We start from the raw sequence: 15,266 nt of genomic DNA, 5'->3' as shown, positions 1-15,266 counted from the left end.
CATACCTGAGCCTACAGTAAAAACAGCATTGACAGTGGGAAGGACCTGTAGTTTTAATAGAGCACTTTCACTTATGCCTCCATAGCTTATTTTTGCTGGACAGAGAAAATGTGTGAGGTCTGGACCTACCTACTCTTCCACTTTTGGTGGAATACTCATGTGAGACCTAGATGACCATAAACGTCCATTCTCACAGAAGGAAATCAGTGTCACTCCAACCCACCCTCTTAATGATGCTCTTGGCTCCTCAATGTTGCTCTTGGCTCTTGTATCCTGTTTCTGCACCAGGGCACTGAATACCGTTGCACTTTCTGGATGGGAATTCTCACAAGGTCATGAATCCCCACCCACATCACGGAACCAGGAGAGTGCCAGTGTAAACTGAGGAGGAAGAGGAGTGCCAACATGAACTAGCTGTGGGGGAGGGAGAGAAGAATGCCATCACTGGGTAGGGAGAAGTGTATCAACTTAAACTAGGGTGGGAGGGAAGAGGAGGGCCTGCTTGAATTGATCGGAGAGAGTGAGAAGAGAGCAGCAGAAAGAGTGTCAGCTTGAATTAAAAGGGGGAGAAGCAGAGAATGCCAGCTGAACTGAGGTGGCGTGGGGATATTACTGACAGCATAAAAAGAAGGGGAATGAGGTGCTAGGTTTTGTCCTTTTTTCCACCGCAATACTGCCCAATTCACCAGAACATTTTACCTTGGCTTCACATGAAATAGAAGACAGTCATGGTCACAGTCTCCCCATTGATACTCTGACCTATTTGACCGTAGCCAGAACATCTCCTGCAATGGCTTTTCTTCATGGCCCTGCATTGTTATTTCCAGAGTCCCCAAGGATCTATCCTTGACCCTGTCCTGATCCTCATGCACATAATGTCCCTTGGTGACATTACCTGCAGCCATGGGATCAACTTCCACAAGTATGCTGATGACCCAGCTCTACCGGTGAACCACCTGTCCCGACCCCTCCACTGTCTCTGTGTTGTCAGACTGCTTGATTGACATCCAGTTTTGATAAGCCGCACATTCCTCCAGTTAAACATTAGAAAGACCAAAACCATTGTCTTCGGCCCCCAGCCGAGCCCCTTTGCCAACGATTCTATCCCTCTTCCCAGCCACTGACTCAGACCGAACCAGACTGTTCAGAACCTTAGCATCCTATTCAAACCCAAGCTGAGCTTCTGAACCCATATCCTCTCCATCACAAAATCTGCCTACTTCCATCTAGGAAACATCGGCCCAACCTCAGTCCATCTGCTACTGAAACCCTCATCTATGCCTTTGTCACCCCCAGATTTGACAAGTCCAATACTGTCCTGGCCAGCCTGCAGTCCTTTACCCTCCATAAACTTCAGTTCAGTCAACTCATCACTTTCACCCTTGCCGACCTAAGTTGGCTCCTGGTTCCCCAACGCCACAGATTTAAAATTTTCACTCTGTTGTTCCTGGCCTCACCTCTCCCTAGCTCTGTAATCTCTTCCAGCCCTACAACACCTCCCCAAACTCTCTCTTCCTCTGATTCGGGCCTCTTGCGCATTCTCCACTTCCTTCACCCCACCATTGTCAGCCGTGCCTTCAGCCTGTTGCTCTGAAATTCCCTTGCTGAACCCCTCTGCCTTTCCACATCCCTTTCTTCCTTTAAGACTCTCTTTAAAACCCACCTCTTTGACCACCCCTCCTAATATCTCCTTTGGCTCGGAGTATATTTTTGTTAACACCCCTGTGAAGCGCCTTGGGATGTTTTTTAAAGGTGTTATATAAATGCAAATTGTTGTTCTTTCTGAGCGATTTAGTAAATGCTAATCTGCTAGCCTGCCTTGCTTTTCTTTCTTTCCTGTATCTTCTAATTGGAGCAACATTTGCAGTGGCCTGGGGCGTACTTAGCTAGCAAATGCTGCATGGCACAAGAAGAAAAAAATCGAATTAAAACGTGGAGCTAAAGATTAGTTAAGAGTAGCTCAATAGTGCGAGCATGAAACATTTACATCACAACCCGATCATCTCATATTCAAATCCGAGGAAGCTCATGTGCCTGGCAGATGGAACAGGAACCGCACCTCCTACTGGTCAGTTATAGAGCACTTCAGTGGCCCCTGTTCAGAAGCCTATGCCCTGGACTGTCCCACCCTTTGCCATGCTGGCACAGAATGCATGGTGACATTGTAAATGTTTACTTAAAGCACGAGCATGCATCATCAATTTCCACTGCACACTCTATACTTGAATGTTCTCCCCAGGCTGTACTAGAAGTTTGCATACTATGAAATGTCAAGTTCACTTTGCAGTTTCAATTTGTTATCTTCACACAGTGAGTTGTCCTGGACACTGTGTTCTGCAGGTGTTTGCATAGGCTCTGTTATTTATCCATTACCGTCCAGTGCCAAAGCTATGCTCTGTTTATTAAAGTAGCACATGTGAATTACAACAGCTGACTGACCAGATAATTGGATTGCTGAGTCTAATCATGGTATAGAGGAAAATTAATAATGCAATATAATAAATAAATTGGAATATATAGCTTTCACTTATTAAGACATTCAAGAGCTGCTACAGTACAGCTTTTGCTTCTTTCCACTTTGGCAGCAAAGTAAATTCTATTTTGTTGGTACGATATGTGGTGATTCTTGTATATCACTACAGGAATTCTTGAAAATAACTGCAGGTGCCATTAATAGCAGTTAACAGGAAACGGGGGGAAGGTCTTTAATTCACTTCCATTTAGTGTGACCGAGGTTCATGGCCTCATAAAACAACAGGAAGACTTGTCCAGCATTTGGCAATAGGTAGCTGTTACTTTGGCAGACTCAAGCAGTAAAGTCGAGCAGATGATAGTGTGCACACCGTAGAGGCTTTGGGGTAATAATTGATATGCATTGCGTTTGTTTTTGGGGTGTAGAACAGGCGCAATGCATACCAGTTTAGCATTGGGACAGCCTGTGCCTAATCTGCCTCTTAAATGTGTAAGTTAGGGGCCATTTGGAACAGACACTTCAGGGGACGGGTGTTTTTGTGACTGGGAGGCTGTTTCCAGTGGGGTTGCGCAGGGCTCTGTACTAGGTCCCTTGCTTTTTGTGGTATATATTAATGATTTAGGCTTAAGTGTAGGGGGCATGATTAAGAAGATTGCAGATGATACAAAAATTGGCCGTGTGGTTGATAGTGAGGTGGAAAGCTGCAGACTGCAGGAAGATATCAATGGACTGGTCAGGTGGGCAGAAAAGTGGCAAATGGAATTCAATCCAGAGAAGTGTGATGTAATGCATTTGGGGAAGGCAAACAAGGCAAAGGAATACACAATAAATGGGAGGATACTGAGAGGTGCAGAGGGACCTTGCAGTGCATGTCCACAGATCCCTGAAGGCAGCAGGACAGGTAGATAAGGTGGTTAAGAAGGCATACGGGATACTTTCCTTTATTAGCCGAGGCAGTGCAGGGAGGTTATGCTAGAAGTGTATAAAACACTAGTTAGGCCACAACTAGAGTAGTGTGTACAGTTCTGGTCACCACATTACAGGAAAGATGTGATTGCACTACAGAGGGTACAGAGGATTAACAAGGATGTTGCCAGGACTGGAGAATTTTAACTATGAGGAAAGATTGGATAGGCTGGGGTTGTTTTCTTTGGAACAAAGGAGGCTAAGGGGAGATACAATTGAGGTGTATAAAATTATGACGGGCCTAGATAGAGTGGAAAGGAAGGACATATTTCCCTTAGCAGAGGGGTCAATAACCAGGGGGCATAGATTTAAAGTGATTGATAGAAGGATTAGAGGGGAGCTGAGAAAAAAAAATTTACCCAGAGGGTGGTAGGGGTCTGGAATTCACTGCCTGAAAGGGTGGTAAAGGCAGAAACCCTCATCACATTTAAAAGGTGCTTGGATGTACATTTGAAGTGCTGTAACCTACAAGGCTATGGACCAAGAGCTGGAAAGTGGGATTAGGCTGCATGGCTCTTTTGCGGCAGGCGCAGACACAATGGGCCAAATGGCCTCCTTCAGTGCCGTAAGTTTCTATGATTCTATGCCATTCTAAATATTACGCCTATAAACTCCCTGTGACTTCAAACAGCCAATTCTTCAATGGGGACTTTGTTCCCCAAGTCAAACAAAAAGAAAATGGCAAGATGGTCCGGACAGCTAGCAGCTGCTGGCCTCTGACATTCTGGCCCCTGATCTAGGTAGATCTCCCAGCATGCCATGCACTATGCCACTGGAGCATCACTAAAATATGTAAATTAGCTGACTTTGCATTGTGGGACATGGTCAGTTCATTCTGTCTTCAGCAACAGTGCATTCCAGCTGGAATCACAATATCGGCTCCACTGTGTCGACAAGACGTGGCTTTGTGCTTGATGGCACAATGCGTTGGCAGCCATTGGGACTGATACTTAAAGGGATCCTCAGCTGCTATCAGATAAAGCCGTATGGAGATTTTGGAGGCACTTGTGGATTCTCCACTTCTCCAGTGGATTTGAAAGCCTATGTGGTTGCTGCCATAGGTTCTGAATTTATATTGCCTGCTGTTCCACAATGTTGCTTCTCTCTTTTCCTGACGGAAAACACACCTTCCCTAAGCTGTGACTACAGGCCCTTGACAAATGGCCGCACTGCCTGATTTTCTGCTTCCAAACCAAGAAACTGCTTACAGGGAATGCGTTTAGCACTGGCAGCTCGCCTACAACGTAGTAATGAGGGATGACCTGGAACATCCCATGGGTCCTCCACTGATTCCTCCAAGCAGGGGCCGCCCTCACCCATACCGTCCACACGTTTACTCAGAGGCAGGAAGGAATGGCAGGATCTGGAGGAGGTTTGTTAGATCTAGGAGTACTGTAAGAGATATTATGTGGTTAAGGAGTGGTGTCTTATGAATCTAGAAGTGGTGGAAAGACTGCTGGAGTGTGTTAGTGGTGGGGGTGGGGGTGGTGGTGGGGGCGTGGGTGTCACAGATTCCTGGGATAATGAAAAGGGACCCTAGAAGCACTGAGATGGGGGTTCCATGATCTGGAAATATAGGATGAAGAAGTTCTGGGGTATACAAACATTGAATCAGAGTATGTGGGATATGATAGTACTGGGAAGGGCTGTCAGGGTCTTTTTTTATTCATTCATGGGATGTGGACGTCACTGGCAAGTCTAGCAATTATCGCCTATCCCTAATTGCCCTTGAGAAGGTGGTGGTGAGCCGCCGCCTTGAACCGCTGCAGTCCGTGTGGTGAAGGTTCTCCCACAGTGCTGTTAGGTACGGAGTTCCAGGATTTTGACCCAGTGATGCTGAAGGAATGGCGATATATTTCCAAGTCAGGATGGAGGGGAAGGTGCAGGTGGTGGTGTTCCCATGCGCCTGCTGCCCTTGTCCTTCTAGATGGTAGAGGTCGCGGGTTTGGGAGGTGCTTTCGAAGAAGCCTTGGCGAGTTGCTGCAGTGCATCTTGTAGATGGTACATGCTGCAACCACGGTGCACCGGTGGTGGAGGGAGTGAATGTTTAAGAGGGTGGATGGGGTGCCAATCAAGTGGGCTGCTTTGTCCTGGATGGTGTCATTGTGTTGTTGGAGGTGCACTCATCCAGGCAAGTGGAGAGTATTCCATCACACTCCTGACTTGTGCCTTGTAGATGGTGGAAAGGCTGTGGGGAGTCAAGAGGTGAGTCACTTGCCGCAGAGTACCCAGCCCCTGACCTGCTCTTGTAGCCACAGTATTTATGTGGTTAGTCCAGTTAAATTTCTGGTCAATGGTGACCCCCAGGATGTTGATGGTGGGGAATTCGGTGATGGTAATGCCGTTGAATGTCATGGTGGTTAGACTCTCTCTTGTTGGAGATGGTCATTGCCCGGCACTTGTGAATGTTACTTGCCACTTATGAGCCCAAGCCTGGATGTTGTCCAGGTCTTGCTGCATGCGGGCACAGACAGCTTCATTATCTGAGGGGTTGTGAATGGAGCTGAACACTGTGCAATCATCAGCAAACATCCCCACTTCTGACCTTATGATGGAGGGAAGGTCATTGATGAAGCAGCTGAAGATGGTTGGGCCTAGGATACTGCCCTGAGGAACTCCTGCAATGATGTCTTGGGGTTGAGATGATTGGTCTCCAACAAACACTACCATTTTCCTTTGTGCTAAGTATGACTCCAGCCATTGGAGAGTTTTCCCCCTGATTCCCATTGACTTCAATTTTACTAGGGCTCCTTGATGCCACACTTGGTCAAATGCTGCCTTGATGTCAAGGGCAGTCACCCTCACTTCACCTCTGGAATTCAGTTCTTTTGTCCATGTTTGGACCAAGGCTGTAATGAGGTCTGGAGCCGAGTGGCCTGGCGGAAAATAAACTGAGCATCGATGAGCAGGTTATTGGTGAGTAAGTGCCGCTTGATAGAACTGTCGACGACATCTTCCATCACATTGCTGATGATTGAGAGTAGACTGATGGGGTGGTAATTGGCCGGATTGGATTTGTCCTGCTTTTTGTGGACAGGACATACCTGGACAATTTTCCACTTTGTGGGGTAGATGCCAGTGTTGTAGCTGTACTGGAACAGCTTGGCTAGAGGTGCAGCTAGTTCTGGAGCACAAGTCTTCAGCACTACAGCCGGGATGTTGTCAGAGCCCGTGGCTTTGCTGTATCCAGTGCACTCAGCGATTTCTTGATATTACGTGGAGTGAGACGAATTGGCTGAAGACTGGCTTTTGTGATGGTGGGGATCTCAGGAGGAGGCCGAGATGGATCATCTACTCGGCACTTCTGGCTGAAGATGGTTGCAAACGCTTCAGCCTTGTCTTTTGCACTCACGTGCTGGACTCTACCATTATTGAGGATGGGAATGTTCACGGAGCCTCCTCCTCCTGTTAATTGTTTAATTGTCCACCACCATTCACAACTGGATGTGGCAGGACTGCGGAGCTTTGATCTGATCCGTTGGTTGTGGGATCGCTTAGCTTTGTCTACAGCATGCTGCTTCTGCTGTTTAGCATGCATGTAATCCTATGATGTAGCTTCACCAGGTTGGCACCTCATTTTTAAGTCTGCCCGGTGCTACTCCTGGCATGCTCTTCTGCACTCCTCATTGTACCAAGGTTGATTCCCTGGCTTGTTGGTAATGGTAGAGTGAGAGAGTACTGTATATGGATAATAAATACTGAATTGGCGGATTTAAGATTTTGAACTAAAAAGGGACGGCAGTGGCATTTGGAAACTCTTGACAGCCTAAAAAGGGCTGAGATGAATAGGGGATTGGGAAAGAAGGAAGCATAAAATAGAAGAAGGTGGCTGTGGGATTCGGGGACAATGGGGAAAAATTGGTGCTTTTGAAGGGAATGGGAGTAGCAGAAGATGGCAGTGCGACGGGGGAAAAGGAGGGTGGCAGCATTAGGTGAGAGGCCTGATTTTCACAGCTCTCAAGCAGGTGGAGCTATAGAGAACACCACCACAATCCTGGAAACTAAGTTAGGAGGTCTGAGAGTTAAATATAAGGGGGTGGAATCTCCGCTCGTTTACACCAATAATATCAGTGCAATCGGGTGGAATCGGCTGAAACAGAGCAGAAGATCGTAGAATTTTAAACGTGAGTTACGCACACAACCATTTACGTTTGCGTTTTCCACGATCTTCTACGCTGATGTAAGATTGAATTTACCAAATCAGGCCCCACCCACAAAACTGGCCAAACCACCAGGTCGAAATTGTGAGAATCCGTCAATTGCGCTGGTTGGAGGAGGAATTTTGTTAGGCACACGTGCACCAGTAGGCACATTTTAAAAGTTTTATCATATCAAAAAATATTTAATTTACTGAGAAACTGACCAGTGTACACCAATGAAATTATTAAATGGTTCAGTATAGTTTTTAAAGTAATTTTCCAGTGATTTTAAATCAGGTTACTCACAGGTGGAGGACTGGACACCCTTATTAAAAATGCTTATTTTTTAACCCATTTTAAACCCATTTTCAGCTGTATTAATAAAACTGCACCAGGTTGCCATTCTTAAATAAATCAAGGAATACTTTTTGATGGAAAGAAAAGAAAGAAGCAATTATGTTCTATTACGCTGCCCGGTTCCGTTGGAAGATTTTACATTTGTATGAATTTTAGCGGAAACTTGAACTGAAACCTAACCAGGGCAGTTTCAAGTGCATTTTGCATGCAATTTGCCGATTACGCCCAAATCAGAAACTCTACCCCTAGAAATTTTACTCTCAGGCAGTAACTTCCTTTTAAATCTAAAAATAAATTTTGCGAGGCTGCCCTCCTGGCGTGCAGCGTGACTTGACAAGAGCATAGGTGAGAGAATCAGGTATGGAGGTCAACATTACTGATTTTCCACCATAAAACACGCTAATCTCTGTGTCCGATTTTCTGATCTGCATCCCCATCGTGCAAGGCTCCGTGCCCTGGAGTGGAGTATCACAAGATTCACTTTGTACTGCAGGGAAGTAACTTGGTTCCATTTACCATGTACATTGCCTGTGACATTACTAATTGAAGCACAACTTTTCACAGCCTATAATAGGAATGGAAATCAATTTGACACCTTTCGCACAATGGTACATCCGTACAGTGTGTCAGATGTGAATGGTGTTGATCGGTGTTTTCAATAAAGGACAGTTTCAAATTGTCATTTTGACTGCTTTAATATGAATCATTGAAACTGGCTTTCATTTCAAGGTCAGTGGAAAGTTTCTGTTTGATGCTACTGTGCAGCTCAACGGGCTGGTCATGCTACCGCAGGAAACTTTTCTTCCAGCAACTGGATGCCTTAAAAGAGATGGCCAATGTTTTAGCCAGAGATATTGCCTTAACTCTGAGTTCAGTCATGCTGATCCCCAACTATTTGTTGCCGCCAGTCAATGACCCAAGTCAACATGCTGGCCCCCAGCTCTGGAAAAGCTGCTGGCTGTGCTCAGCCATTATTTTTTCTTAGAATGCTTATCAGTTATTTTTGGAATCTAGCCAAAGTTGTAAGTTAGCTTAATTTATCTGGAACTCACAGCCAGCAGCCCTATTATCATACACCTCAGCATACATAACTATCTTAAGCTTCCCTGCTGTCTGTATTGCTTGTGAGGGATGCATTTTTATGTTAACAATGCATTCTTGCTATATAAACCCATACCCTAAGCAGATGAACAGTAAATGTCAGGGGCTGCTTCCTGTGAAACATGCAGAGATTTATTTATTTATGTAATTGTGGTATGAAGGAAACAATATATACCTACAGAGGATATGGAAAACAGTATTTATTTTCCAGAAACATGTCAAAAACACTTATTACACTGTCTCCGAGGAGATCTCTTATAAAAGTCTTTCAGTAAATGCGTGCACCCCTCTTCCACTTCCACATTCCAGCATCCCTCTAGCAAAAGCACAACTATTGCCTTATTTTGAGCAATCCCAGGGGAGATCTGCTAGTGTATATAAAACTTTTGAATCATGTCCATCACACTTCAGGCATCACACTTTGTCACATGTAAATTTTTGTGCCACACAAAAAAAGTAAAAGAGATAAAAAGCCTTCTGGATCAGCCTAAGAGCAGCTAGTCTTTAATTAGCCTCAGGAAGTCACGACAATTAGACTTGAGGCCTTAAAGACCACACTAGTTACGCATAGGAACGGTCACGTTTCAGGACTTTTTGACCATTTTTTTCATAAAAAGCATTTGGAGAAAGAGTTCATTTTAATGTTGCCTTTTATATGCATAGTGTATTACTGCAATTATTTAAAAAGGGGTCTGAGGATAGATAGTTAAGATGCTAATGGACCAGCCTTGATGATGTTTCCTCATAGACTAGAAATAATAAGCAATTCGATCTTGTCTTCGTGATAAACACCTATATTTTATGTTGGAAGGTTTTTGATCTCTTTCTGACTGTGAACAGTCCGAAAATAAAGCAGAATATCAGGAACCTTAAAAGCTGTCTAACATTTGCAACAGGAGTGGCAGCTGAGACAGTAAGGCTTCCAGAAAATGCTGGCTCCAAAAAGGCATGATGCAGAGGAGTTGATCTGTTTAAGTCAAGTAAGATGACCTAAGGACGTGAAGTAGCATAGCAAATTCATTATTTTCATGCTATCACATGGAGTTAAGTTGTATCGATTGAACTAAGAGAATCCGATCATAACAATTGAGGTGTTCATTCATCTTACTGTAGAATAAATTTGAACCAAGTCTCACCTCATCTAGTGTTAACTTGGCCTGCTGTCAGAGAGATTGAAGAAGTACATGTGCAAAAGACACATATATCCAGTTCGGGTCACGCAGCTAGGTCCCACTATTGTACAAGTAGATATAAGGCAGTGTGTGGAAACTCCCATAAAAGTAAGATGCTCAGACTGCTTACAGGAACAACTGATGCCACTGAACAGACTCAAATTCGTAACAGGAACACAGGAAAAGACAGGACCAGAAAAGACTCTCTAGTGCATCTGGCTGGTCCCATCAGTTGCCTCTCCCTCAAATAGCAATCAAATTCTCCCTTAAGTTTTCCACTCTAAATGCTTCCACCACCTCCCTGGGCAGTCTTCATCACAAGTTCACCATTATCTGTGTAAAGTAATTAAATCTAAACTGTTTGTGCATCTTCTCTTATCTAAGTTTCATTCCTGTGTCCCTCGGCTCTAGAGTTTGGGGCAATCGTGAACATATTATCAGAGTTCAATTCATCTATTTCCTTAAGGACCTTGAATAATTTCTTCCTGAGCGTATCTTCTCCAGAAAAAAAATCAAAGGCTGTCCAACCTCTCCCAATAGCTCAGATACCTGTGAAAGCAGACATTTGCACAGAGCTACACCTTAGAAGGAAAATAATATATTGTGCAATACACTATATAATGCTCATGGCCTTATAAAACATGGCATGCCCCTACTTACTATGAGCAGCACCACGAGAGATCCACTATACATTATACACTAGTAAAATCTAACTCCAGTCTTCATTTTCATATAGCTCAACAGTTATATTTCTTTAGCATGCTCCTTGCCATAATGAGATTTGTACTTAGAATAGTGCAGTGAAACATAATGTAATCGCTAGCCATCCCATCCCATTAGCCATTTTGAATATCCATTGTAACACTTTTTTGTTTCATGTGTAATTTTTTTCATTCCCATTCCCTACAAATTCTCTCTCTGTAAGGCAATTTATCAACACAGTCTCCTTGAATGGTTTTATTACTTACCACTGTTGATTGTGCAATCGTGTGTCCAGAGTTTGAAAAGAAATATTTTGTTGTTTTGGGGCATCAGAGCTAGTGATTGGACACAAAGTTACAATCATCTTCCAATTTGTGATTTACAACTGATGGATTTCTTCAACAAAAGCAGAAAATGCGAGAAATGTACTGCAATTGCTGCTTTTCTTTTATCGTTCAGACGCTGATCAGCTTAATATACATTTTCAATCTACAATGCATTTTCACTCATTTCCATTATTTCATATTTCTAGCATTCACAGTTTTTTTATTATCTCTACTCGTAGATTCTCTAGACACTTTTTTTTCAAACTCAACACAATAGTCTGCTTCCACAGACAAGTCCACTGTTCCCACGATCCAAAACATAACCTTATGTGCAAAGTAATCTAGAAGTAGCACACTTCAGTTGAATAATAACCTTCTTTATATGTACACAGAGATTTCAGATCTCTCTGACTGACAAACAAATAACATTGAGACAAACCATATATCTCAGGCTGATTCTTGATTCAACAACAGCTTGAATTTACAAATCTGGTATATTAAGAATTAAAATTAGCAGAATTAAAAGTAAAAACAACAGCAGACAGGTAAATCACAGTGTTTCTCACTTAACTGACAGAATTATTTACAAAACAATAAAATGTCTCGAGGCTGTTGTAGATCTTGGAAGTAACACAGTTAGTTTGGACTAGCATCAGTGATATGAAGTTTATAGGTAAAATTGGATAATCAAGGAGTGTTTCAACTCTCTGTTAGACACCTGATAAAGTAGAGAATCACAAAGAATGATTCCCCTCCTTGCTTGAAACTCCAAATGGAGCAAAGGAAGATTAAAAAGTGTATCCATCCCCCATTAAGCAATACTGCCAATCAAAGTGACGTTCAAAAGTACAGAGCCTAACAGGTTTCCCTGATTAAAATGTTTACATCTGTGAAACAAAGCAACTCAGAGTGATTGCCTTCCCCTCAGTTAGCTCACCTGCACTGATAATGGCGAATATTTGTGACATTTTTTTGAAAAATCCACCTGATCAGGACCAGACAATCCTTTTTGAAGTTAAAACATTAAAACTTTAGTCATGATGTGCATTTCCTCCAATACAGAGATGCAAACAGTCCTTCCAAAAGGTAAAGGAGACATTTTAAACTGCCACACTATGAATACCCTTAAAGAAATATTAAAATATAGAGTCTGTTATGATTTAAAATAGGACAGATTTCCGATCTATTACATCAAATATAAGTGGTGCATTTCCATTCCATTTCATTAATAGCACAGTTCTGGTCCTATTAGAACAACACCACTAATTGGAATAACTTGTCTGTCTGTTCTGGAATATTTTGCATTTATATTTCTGGAAATGCTATTGGATGACTGATATTTTGAACTCAGGCAGCACTGAGATGTTAGTAATGTTGTTCATGAAGTTAAAATTATTTGTAGTCACACATTAGGACTTGAATTTACTATAGTTTTACAAATATTTTTGTATTATTATTTTATTGTTATTAATTAGAACTGTTGCTCCATCCCCGAAAGGAAGATTGAACTTAATTATTTTAACAGGATGCCGAAAGGGTGTTTCCTCCCTGGTACTACACTGAAGTTCTGGCACATTGATGCAACAATGATGCACAGTAATTCTGTTGAATATATTTGTTCAGTCTCCTGAAGTGCCACTTGGTACCACCAAATTCAGAAGCACTTTGAGAAGATATATACACACAGACATAAAATAAAGTTAATTGGGGGGTAAATTTTCTTCTTCAGCACTCCTGTCACTGTACTTCAGTCTAGTTAGTTTAAATGGTAGCGAAATCGTAAGGGATGCACAACCAAATACCCAATATGCATTCCTGGGAAAGAATACAGACTGGGAGAACTGAAGATGAAAATTTACCCACAGCAATTTTATTAGAATGATTAATTCGCCTTTCAGCAGGCCATCATTTACCTACAGGCTTGTAAAAATGCGCTTGCATAAATTCTTTGTAAGGACTAAAAGAAGCTGTAGTTAATATTCACCCTTTCTTTTGCCTACTGACGAACTTAACAAAACTAGAAAGGACTAATCACTTTCCGAAACAAATGATACCATCACCACTGTTACAGCATTCATTATTGTCATAACCAGCTAATTTGTATTACTGGGAAAGAGGATTTCCCAGTTGCTTGCATTTTGTCACTTCTTTGAAAATTCTTTTGAAATAATTTATTAAGTAATCTGCATGGTCTGTTATTAACAGATACATCTGATAATACTGAAAAGAGTCACACGCCTAACACTGCTATGCTAATTGTCTCATTTATTTTCCTGCTTTTTGAATGATTGACTCTGCTGATGTTGCATAGCAAATAGTATTATGTCGCATAAATTCTGAGAGACTCAAAATGTATTGAAGAAACCTTTAACTGGAGTTTTGGATTCTTTAGATGCAGCATTTTCTCACTCCTTTTAGTTTTGTATTGAATTATACAGACCAGGAAGATTCCAAGTCCCTGATCTGTACTGAGTTAGAGGATCTGATTTTAGCCAAGGCAGCAATGGAAATAGTGCAGTTGACATCAGTGTCCACACCCTAGAAAGGAGAAAAATCAGCCTATGGTTCCCAATCCTAACCACAGCCAGCAGCCCCCCACTAGAAAATGTGTGCATGTGCCTTTTGGGTGAGGACAGGATCAGACTCAGCTGTGATTCTTCCATAGTTAAATAGTTAACAGTCATTGTCTGCGTTCACTCAAGAAAAATGTCATTTGGGCCATATGCTGGAATGTTGCAAAAGCCAAAAGCTTAGGGAGAAAATGGGGGGAGGAAATGCATGCAGTCTTTTGACTAACACCTGTCTCCAACCTGCAGTGCTCTTCAAATTAGGTTACAAATTACTTCCCGTACTCTTATGAATGCTACTGTAACTTGCTGGGAGGAGGATTCCAAAAGTGACAGTGTGATAGACAATGCGCCACCATGGTAGGAAGGTGGCACATTCTCACCCTTTCCTCATTCCTCTGGCTCCCTCGTACTCTGTGAATCATCTGGTGCCACATCCTCACTAGCGCTATCTAATTCCCCCTTGTGAAAGTATCTGACCTTGTGCGTGGATGTGAAGAAGCAAGTGATGTGGGTTCAAGAGGGTTGGGCAGAGGAACACGGGGCAGGAACTCATGAGTAGGTTTGCATACAAATTTATCTCCTCCATCATCATCATCCATCTTCCTCATCCTCATAGTTTACAAGAATATAGTTGTGTCTCTGTCCTTCCACATAAAAAATATTAAAACCTAAATGTGCAAGGGAAAGTCTAACTAACGGCGGATGCTGTTAAGTGCCCTGCTACAGCAAAATTTGACCCAATGCCTTTTACAATGCAGTAAGTTTACACTCCTACAGTACATTTATTTCTAGAAGTGCAGCCTAGTACTTTTGGAAATATAAATGTACTGTAGCACTGGAGACTTGTTATTACACATTTTGAAGTTGTTCGTCAGCTTTTTGCTAGTTTTCTAGGTTGGCATATATGCATATATTCTGTATAGTGCATCGAAAGGAACATTATCGTTTGCATGTCTGTATATTTCACACAGCAGTTTTATTGGCCGACCAAGATTATTACACAAACTGCTGAAAGATTTGATATTTTTGTTTTTCCTTTTTAATATTTATAATTCTCTTACCTTCCTGCCTCCGTGCTGTCCTCCTTCAGTCTTAAGGGGAGGTCAGTCTTGCTGGGCCTTCTCTCCAGCTAGCAACAGTGCTATTCCACACCAGCCAATAGGAGGTGAGCTTTGAGGGATAAGATGGGTGTCCTACCAGTTTTCTTCCCCTGCGCTGTGCAGAGGGATTCACTTCATTGGCCACAGTTACTATGTTTGAGCTGGACTAGCAGAACGTAGCTACTGGAGATAGCCAGTACTGTATACTTGTAGTAATTGGTATGAGGACTCTGGTCCATAAGATGACCACCTAGGGTTGTTGACAACTAGTTATTTTAATTTATTTCTGACTAATGAATGAATTATGAGAAAAATTGAGTAGTGATTTAGCAGTAGAATCCACTGCTCGTGTAGAGCAAC

At 42.6% G+C, this 15,266-nt stretch overlaps 1 protein-coding gene across 6 annotated transcripts in view; it reads left to right on the top strand.

Moving 5' to 3' along the window:
• The window catches only part of LOC137321063 (guanine nucleotide-binding protein G(I)/G(S)/G(O) subunit gamma-7-like), a 189,096-nt gene that overhangs the window by 82,758 nt on the left and 91,072 nt on the right, over positions 1–15,266 (top strand). The gene's annotated exons all lie outside the window — the stretch shown is intronic.

Source organism: Heptranchias perlo, chromosome 4 (assembly GCF_035084215.1).
Source record: "Heptranchias perlo isolate sHepPer1 chromosome 4, sHepPer1.hap1, whole genome shotgun sequence".
Taxonomy (NCBI): domain Eukaryota; kingdom Metazoa; phylum Chordata; class Chondrichthyes; order Hexanchiformes; family Hexanchidae; genus Heptranchias; species Heptranchias perlo.
The sequence above is the reverse complement of the archived record's forward strand: the minus strand, read 5'-3'. Positions and strand labels throughout refer to the sequence as shown.